The sequence below is a fragment of the Furipterus horrens genome, unplaced genomic scaffold (genome assembly GCF_987537825.1).
Source record: "Furipterus horrens unplaced genomic scaffold, mFurHor1.1.pri manual_scaffold_1, whole genome shotgun sequence".
In the NCBI taxonomy this organism is placed as follows: Eukaryota; Metazoa; Chordata; class Mammalia; order Chiroptera; family Furipteridae; genus Furipterus; species Furipterus horrens.
In genome coordinates, this window is record NW_028327171.1 from 166252841 (window position 1) to 166262419 (window position 9579).

Here is a 9579-nt window from a genome sequence, read left to right on the forward strand (position 1 = left end):
TGTGTCATCTCCTGCCCCTCCCGCTTCTGTCTGCTCCAGACACCATGGAACTTGAAGCTCATTGGAGAGCACCACACTTCCAATCTTTTGTATCTTTGGATATGTTGCTTGTTTGTCTAGAATACGTTTCATTCTTCCTCCAAGCCAATTAGCACTGTACATTCAAAACTCCTGTGCAGCCTTAGCTTCCTTTGGCAGGCATTGTGCATTCCTCACTGTTCGACTGAGCTAGTGCCCTTCCTTTGCACTCCCAAAGCAGCACAAATGTACCTCTTCTAGTGTGCACTTAGACGTTTACATTGCAATTGTTGGTTTACTTGCCTGCCTCCCTCGCTGGAGTGTGAACTCCTTGAAGGAAGGAATTGTCTTTCATTTCTGTAATCACAATATTTCACAGCATGCTAACAACCTTGTAATAATAAGAAGAATATGAAAACTAATAAAATAAGTGGTACCTCTTATTAAAACCTGAGCTAAGTGCTTTTTATAATTCAGTAACTACTAAGTGTCAGCTCATAATTTTGTGTTCTGTGAAACGGTTTTTAACTAAAAATAATATTGTCCAGCTTGTTCACTCATCTTACTCACAAGGCTTGGCTACAAGCAACTTTGGGATGTTTCCAAAGGAAGAGAGTTTTCTATGTTGAACAAATTCAGAAGAACATGACTTGGGCTCTAAAAGGAATCCAGACAAGAATTTCTAAAATATTTTGAGTAGGAACGACATTGTTCGATTATTTGGATAAGCATAATTCTTATTTAAATACTTGTGAGAACCACTAGGTTGGGGTAGCTGCCCTTCCTCTGTGCTCCCACGGCAATGAATGCCAACATTGAGCCTAGCGCATTTTAAGTCATACGTAAGTGGTGCATTTAAGTATCTTTTTTCATTACCAGTGGTTTTCAACAGGGGGATAATACAGCCCCCCTCCCTTGCAGGACTGTTTGGGGAGATTTTTGGTTGTCATAATAATTAGTCGGGAGGCGCCCCTGTCATTTTGTAGCTAGGAAGTAAGGATACTAAATATCCTACAGTGTGCAGGTAAGTCCTGTACCACAAAGAATGATCTGGTTCAAAATGCTCAGAATGACCCCATTAAGAGGCTAACTTTATTTATCTTTAATTTCCAATTGGCTAGGAAAACCCCAGAATTAAAAGCCACTCAGAAACTACAAAGGAATGGAGCAGGAACATCTAGTCATAGTTTGTAGGCTATGTGGGCTTAAGTAATCAGTCCATTTCTTCATAATTACCTTTTATAGTTATGTCTATATTTCTCATATAATTGATGAAAGATAAATGAAGTCGTAAATCCAAATACTTCTTTTTTTTTTTTTTTTTTTTTTTTTTTGAGGATTGGTCCAGGTAATGTTAATTCTAATAAAAATAGCAAAAAAAAGTTTACCTTCAGTACTTTCTTCCATCCACCCATTCCTAGGAGTCTCCTTCATATTTTTGCATCTACCTCCAGGAAGTTCTCCAATTTAGCAGTCCCTGGGAAATAGATATTCTGGCCTGGAATGTGTATACTTCTTTCAGGGTCCAAGGTCTTAATTGTTTGAATTGATAATCCAAGTGACTCCCAGATAATGTGGTTTCTACATTATTTCTAAATTCCCTTCCAGTTTTAACATTCTATGATTCAAAATCATTAGAAGTTTACAATATTTTCACAGTCCTTCCTAAATATACTCACGACTCTAAGCTACTTGTGCCAGTACCATGAGTTGAAGGGCAAGAGAGAATTTTAAGAAGGGGGTACAAGACCATTTAATTCAAGTAGGAGGTATTTTGTGAGCTACTGGATTTTGAATTCCTCTAATCATGATTTTTAGCAAACTAGCTCTCCACCATTCCTTAGATCCATTTCTAATTTTAAAACAACATTGCGTATTACCCGCGTCTGCTAAAATGTCAACTTTATAAGAGCAGGAACCTTGTCAGCTTTATTTGTACTGCATCCCCAGTGTATAGAACTATATCTGTTCTATACAGGCACTCATTAAATATTTGTTGAATAAGTGAATAATAAGTAGCTTACTATAAGTAGAGATATAATCATTTACCAATGAAAGAATTCACTGATATATTCTACAACAAAAAGAACCTGCATGTCAAGGGGAGATTGTATGACATATTGTGAACTCTGGACTGAATTGCAAAATCATGGGAGGGTGAGGAACAAGAACCTATATGCATACCATGAAATATGAAAACAGATATCGCTGAATTATTAGGAGTACTTAAGCATGGTGCAAAGGTGAAGAGAATTTTATTTATTCCTTATGTCTGATCTAGGTGAAGAATATATGATAGCCTCTCAGGAAAAATAAGATCAAATCTAAAGCATTACCCTGAGAAGTTCAAATTCCATTAGCTTAAGCAATAATCCTAGATACACTTAAAATCTTATTTTATAGAATCTTAATATGTCATTAAGGCCCAGGCAAAGTACCTAACAGGAATAATGACATACAAACGACATACAGAGAACTTAAAACAAACTCATTTACATCATTTGTGTTTAATAGGAACCAGTAGTTATATTCATTTCACAAAGGACAATAAGCCAATCAGGAAAATCAATACAACATCCAAAGTGAAATTTCCATGCAAACACATTAGTGAGGGAATTTAAATAAAACTGGAAATCAACTCAAACATTGATAGTATAATTTTAAGACTTTAAATATTTCCTGATTTTAAAATGTCAATGAGAAGTATAGGAAAGACTTGTGGAAAAACTTGCATTCTTTATTGCAAAGTCCCACAGAGGGTTGCAAAAGAAATTCTGTGTCCTGGATCCTTAATTCAAAATCACTATCATGGGAAATGTTTTAATTTGCAGTTGCATTTGGCAGCAAATAACAAAAAAATAACCATTTTTTCGTGCGTCAAGAAATCTGAAGGTAGACAGCGACATCAGGCCAGGAGCCTTCTATCTTCCTGCACCTCCACCTTTGCCATCATGTTGTCCTTCATGGTCACAATATGACTGCTCTACCTCCAGCATTACACATGAGTTCCAAGTAGGAAGAATGTGACAAACAAAGTGCAAAAGGCAAGTGCCAGAAAAACTTAGTAAGAGATTTATCAGAAGCCTCTGTTCAGTGACTTTTCTCTCAGGCCTCATTGATCAGAACTTTTCTCACATGGCTACCCCAGACTGCAAGGTGAGCTGTGAAAGGTACTCTTTTGCCAGCACTTTACCACACTCTTGCTTTCTGTAGGATATACAAGAGGTCTGTTCAGAAAGTAACCAGCCATGTACTATAAAAAATAGAGACATTTGTTGGAGAAGATACATGAAACATTGTACACAGGACAATGATGCCTCAGTCCCTTCAAAGTAGGCACCTTGGGACCTCACACAGTTTTCCCAATCACCATCAGCTGCCCTGTCGTATTTTCCTGAATCTCATTGGCAGTCTGAAATCTCTTCCCTTTCAAAGCTGATTTTAGTTTTGAGAAAAGCCAGAAGTCTCCGGGCACCAAATCTGGGCTGTACGGGGACTCAGTAACCTGGGTGATTTAATGTTTTGCCCAAAACCTCTGCACAAGACGTGATGCATAAGCGAGTGCGTTGGTGTGATGAAGCTGCCGATCACCAGTCGCCCATAGCTGCAGCCTTCTGATTCATCCAAATAGTGTCTGTGGAGGAATGTTCAAGCTTAACGCAAAATGTGATGCAGATGCGTTGCTCTACTCGCTCAGTCATTTTGAATGTAATGGCCACTCAGTACACATACTCACTCAATGGCATCTACCGCCCCCAATGACTTGTCCTTGTTCACACATGTGCATTCCAGTCCACTCTCCTTGACTGTCAGGTTAAATTGATGTCACGTAAACCATTCTTGTTATATTAATAATGGTTGGGCTTTTTCTGGACAGACCTCATATGCATACTAAAGACTATTCCATATTGATGCACTATTGAATATCCAACTGGGAGGAACTGGGTATAAAAGGGTGTAAACCTCACAGGCAAATTTTTCCTGTTGCTAACAAACCTTAAACTTCAGCTTCCCTTGCTTATATGGACCCTCTCCAAGGCCCTTGAAGAGGTCCTGGAAATATGTTCACAAAATCATATGTTTTTGCAAACTTGCACAATTAAGATATTTTAATTGCAGTTAATAATACCACTATTCTTTTCCACTGACTTTCCCACCCTCATGATATAAGGTGAACGCTGTTGGTGTAGCCATGGGTTTTTGGGACATCAAGCTAAGTGAAAGCTGAGTTTTGAGGATACATTCAATTTGGATTTTGTGGGATATATCATTGAGATTCGCAGTGGAACTATTGCCAGCCATTGAGATACTCCTGTGCTCACTGTCATAACTCACCTGGCACCATGATGTAAAGGTACAGGGCTCCACATAAGCCTCATTCTTTAATAAGCTACAATAGCACATTGGTGACCAACTGTTCAATGTGTGTCTTCAACTCAGAATACTTTATGTTAGTCACTGACAAAACCTGAAGTACTCTGAAATCTCATATATGAAATAAATTAGGTAAAAATTTCCAAGAATTTGACAATAATTCTAAAATTTTCAATGATATTTCCAATAACTTAAGATGCTGAAAGAAACTTTTTCTAAATTGTCAATAAAAAGTTTAAACTTTTTAGAGGAAATGTTATTTCAAGATTTGAGACCTTCATATGAAGAGACAAGCACACAACAAAATAATATTTTTAAAATATAGAGGTATGTCAGGAAATTGATCAAACTTATGTTGTTTCTCTGGATTTTGTGATACTCATAGTATTTGTCAATTTTTAAAATATAATTTTTTATGATACCTTTTTTCATTTTAAATTGTCACTTTCTTTCTTATTAACAAGTTCTATTAATAAGAACCCCCCTACCTCCAAATTGGCTGGCTTTCAAGCCCCATACAACCTGAATCTGCCCTTGGGTTTCAGGAATCCAATGAGTTCCCTAATAAGAAGCAATCTCTGCACTGGCTGGGTACTTAAATTGGATGGAGCATTGTCCCAATATGCCAAGGTTGTGGGTTCAATCCCCTGTCATGGCACATGTGAGGGTCAACCAGTGAATACATAAATAAGTGGAAGAACAGATTGCTGTTTCTCTCTTCCTTCCTCTCTCTGAAATCAATAAATAGTTTGGTTTTTTTTTTTTTTTTTTAAGCAGTCTCTAAGGCCTTCCAGATTTATCTCTACATCTATTAGGAGAAGAAAGTGTAAGGAGAGTGTTACCCTTTGAAGTCAGAGTTGGCCAGTGATGCCCGTTTGAAGTGTTCTTTCCAGGGGGCTACATCCTGAGTTCATTTAGCCTTCCTAGATGAAGATAATAACCAGCCATCCCACACCAGCCAGGAGAGGGCCACAGGAAGAAGAAAAACATGTTGAGTTTCAAATTCTTTTAGTTTTCCCACTGAAAACTAAACTCTTGTTCTCACTGTACACTCAACAGCTCTATTTTGTCATTGACCCATATTAGCAGTCTTTCTATCTGGATCTAGGAAGAGGTTTACCCAGCATGGCCAACACACTTCCCTAAGCATGTCCTGTGAAACATGAGTCTCACAAATCTCTGCTCCTTTGGTATAATAAGCTGGGGTCAATGCTGCACACTAGAATCTTTTCCAAAGATTCCCACTGCACACAGGCATCTTCAAAGCTTTGAGAAGTGCAGCAGTGTGTTGACTTTGATTATACATTTCCAAATCTAATTTGACTATAAGATCTTTTTTACCCCAGAATACATTTTGAGAATTTTTGCTCTTAACAGGTGTACAAACATTTATTACTATTATTACTATTATTATTATTATTATTTATTTTTCATAATACAAGAGCAAGCATTCAAAGGGCATTTGGATTTTAAAGAACTCTTGGGAGCAAAAGAAACCAATCTGTAATACTGGGATTTAAGGTCATGGAGAAGAGGTTAAAGATAGTTTAAGACAATGGTAAGGAACATCTGTACATGCTTCAAATTCCAACATCTTGATGTTTTTCTAGCCATTCTTAGGGTGGATCTTGAGCCTGTTTATTAAAGAGAGGATTGTAATGGAGAATTTGTTACTTGATTATGTTTCCATGCTATTATTCTCAGATTTGGAATTAATTGCATAATAGGTAAATTATACTTTAGCACATGTACTTTTTAGTTACAGAATCTATGAAATGATTAAGGTGGAAAGCCTGTTAATATTTCTTGGTTAATAATAAAACCAGTTCAGATTGCTATAAGGAATTTGTTCTTTACAACATTTTGCTCAGGTATAAACTTGGATAGTATTGGTAACGACACATTTGGTCAAAAAAGAAAATTTGTTTAACCAGTGCCACTCCAATAAATTTAATAAAAAGAAAAAAAAAGGAAATCTGTGAGCTCAGCCATATGTTAAGATAAATCAGGTGCATGAGGCCAGTAGCCATGCTTAGAAATATTAGCACTAGGAATGAATGAAAGGCCTAGAGGTAGTGATTCCTCCTAAGTAGTGGAATCACCACCACTAGGCCTTTATAAACCTTACCAAAACCCTTTTGCCTTAAATGACATAAAGTGCCTCCATGGTGACTTTTAATTTCTTTGTTTGAGTTTATTGTTCTGTTTTGTTTTTTTAAATAATGCAATTGCCCTGGTCTTGACATATCTGGACCTTTTTTTCTCTCTGTGCTAAAAGCAAAAGGTTTTCCTGCCAATGTGTAAAAGGTGTGTTGGGGTTCTCTATTGACAAAATGTATTTCTTTAATATCTATTCATATTACCTGCAAACACGATGCTCAGGAAGTGTTGGAAAATAAGCTGCTGCCATCAGGAAGACCACGTATGGTTGTGCAGGTTGTGGGCCATGCAACCTGCCCAACTGTACTCAACAGCCCTGTGCTCCAGTCTTCCACACGCGCAGAAATAAGTTGACTGGAGAAGAGGGCTGTGTAAAGGATTCTGAAGAAATCCTGTGATTTTTTTCCGCACATGGAACAAAATTAATTATTATGTGACTTTAAGTTCCACCTTATTTACTATAGAACAAAGTGAAAATGTCTGGTTGAGAAAAAAGCACAGGAAATAAAACTTAAATAAAATTAGAAGTAAAAGCCATTATGCTTATTTTCCATTAAGAGAACAACTAGATTGTTTTAAATATCAGAAAATAAAATTTTGGGGGATTGAAATGCAAGGTTCTTGGTAACCTCTTTGTGAATCATTATCCTGCTCATGCTCTGCTCCTTTTCTAACACACCCCTCTTCTCAATCATTTGAAAATGCAGGATTTCCGCATCTGACGAGTGGAATCAGCAGCAAAATTTCCCTGAGATGCTTTTCCATATATTTGCTATCAGTAGAGACTGCACTAGTAACATTCTTCTAGCTCTCAACATTAAGGACATGAAACATTCTTCACAACCCCAAACACCCTTTCCCCAACAAGATGTCACACACTGAGAAGAAAACAGTACCAGAGCAAGATCCATAGTTAAATTCATACAATTTTCCAGATGATAATAATTAAATATATGCTCATCTTTTGCTCCTGATAGTATGTATATTGTCCTTGGATGATTGACACTGTTAATTATGTAAGATACTGCCTTCTTGGATCTCATTTTGGTTGGATAAACACCTAAAAATGACCACTATTATAAGATTTTCTGTTGAGATCTCAATTAGCTCAAAGGCATTATAGCTCCTTTAAGAGATGTGCTGGGACCATTTCATTTTATTTAACTGTAAGGTGGATAACTGTCTCCTGCTTATTAGAAAACAGGAAACCACAGGAATGTTTTTAATGCCCTCAAAAATTGATATACATCCACCATAGATAGATAGATATAGATATAATCATATATTATATATGGCAGCCAAGTAACTGTCACTTCATGTGTGCATGTAGTCTGTGTGTGTGGTGACTGTGTATCTTCCAGAGCTGCATTGACAGAAGTTGTAGAGAAAACAAGGGGAATGGATATATATCCTTTCTGCAGGGTGAGCTAGGGCATCCCTGGAGAAAGACTAAGCAAGCTTGCAGTTGAAATGCGAAGAGAGGGTTGCAATGAAGGAAGGAGTCTAGAGGTCGTTATCAGCCTGGTTGTAAAAGATGCCTGACAATGAATTGGAAAGGAAAGTTTAAGACTGGGACTGGGTGAGGGACTCTGCCTGACCAAACGTAAGTATCAGTGAGAAAAATAACAAATTCTACCTTTATGATTAGGGCTCTAAAATCTTAGTTGGTGAGGTTATCTAATGTTTTGCTTTGTTAAAACGTATTTCCATAGTATCTTTCAAAGTAGTGGGCATATGACCAAAATCTGCATCTCAAGTAAATCATAATTTGGGCTTTTATTTACACTAGAAAAACTAAATGTTCCTTTTCTCCAGGAAGCAGGAGACCCTACTTGCAGGAAAAGTATTTATGAAGAAAAAACGGACTCAGAGTAGTAAACTTAAATCTGAATTTTTACAAAGTGGTAACATTGTTGTAATAGTGTTATATGACTTTTGATTTTATGGTTTAATGTTAGAAAAAAATAAATTTCTAAGTTTTTAGCAAAGTATTCATGTTCTAAATCTTATACTTAACTGGTAATCTTTAAATGTAAGGAGATTTCTTATCTTAAAATAGAGAGAGAAAAAAACATTTATGGGAAAGAAAAATAGTTAAATAACATTTTTCTTTAAAGATTTTATTTGTTTAGAGAGAAATGGAGGGAAAAAGAGAGGGAGAGGAACATCAATGTGAGAGAGAAACATCAATCTGTTGCCTCTCATATGAATCATGACTACGGACCAAACACACAACCGAAGCTTGTGCCCTGACCAGGAATGAATCAGCTACCTTTTGTTTTGCAAGACAATTCCCAATAAATTTAGCCACACCAGTCAGGGCAATAACATTCTTTAAATATCATTAAAAAAATTTTTTTAATTTATGTATTTTTTAAGAGAGGGGAAAGGAGAGAGTAAGAGAGGGAGAGAAACATCAATGTGTAGTTGCCTCTTGCGTGCCCCCAACTGGGGACCTGGCACACAGCCCAAGCATGTGCCCTGACTGGGGATTGAAGCAGTGACCCTTTGGTTTGCAGGCTGGTGCTAAGTCCACTGAGCCACACCAGCCAGGGCTCAATAGCATTTTTTTAAAAAACTTCATGAATAGTACAGAACAACAGGCACAACTATAAGATATTGAATAGAATTTATGTGGTATTTTGAAAGCATTATTAATGGACTACCTGCATCAGAATCACTAGAATGACTTGCTCAAAGGCAAATTCCTGATTCTCACCCCAAACTTTTAAAATTGGGGTAGCTGATAGCTCCAAAATCCCCATTTCAACAAATACCCTCATACAGCTCCCAAGAACCTAAGATCTGATAAGCACTGCATCAAAGTCTCTTGTGGACAGAATAGACATGATGTGCTCAATTTGTATCTTCAGTACCTAGCATGCTGCCTGGCCCAGATCAAATGTTCAATAAATATTCACATAAGCAATAGGCGAGATGGTCTTTCTCCTCTTAACCATAGCTTAAGTCCAAATATTTACTTAAGAAAAGCATTCATCTATGTTCTATAGTCACCAGGAAAACAAG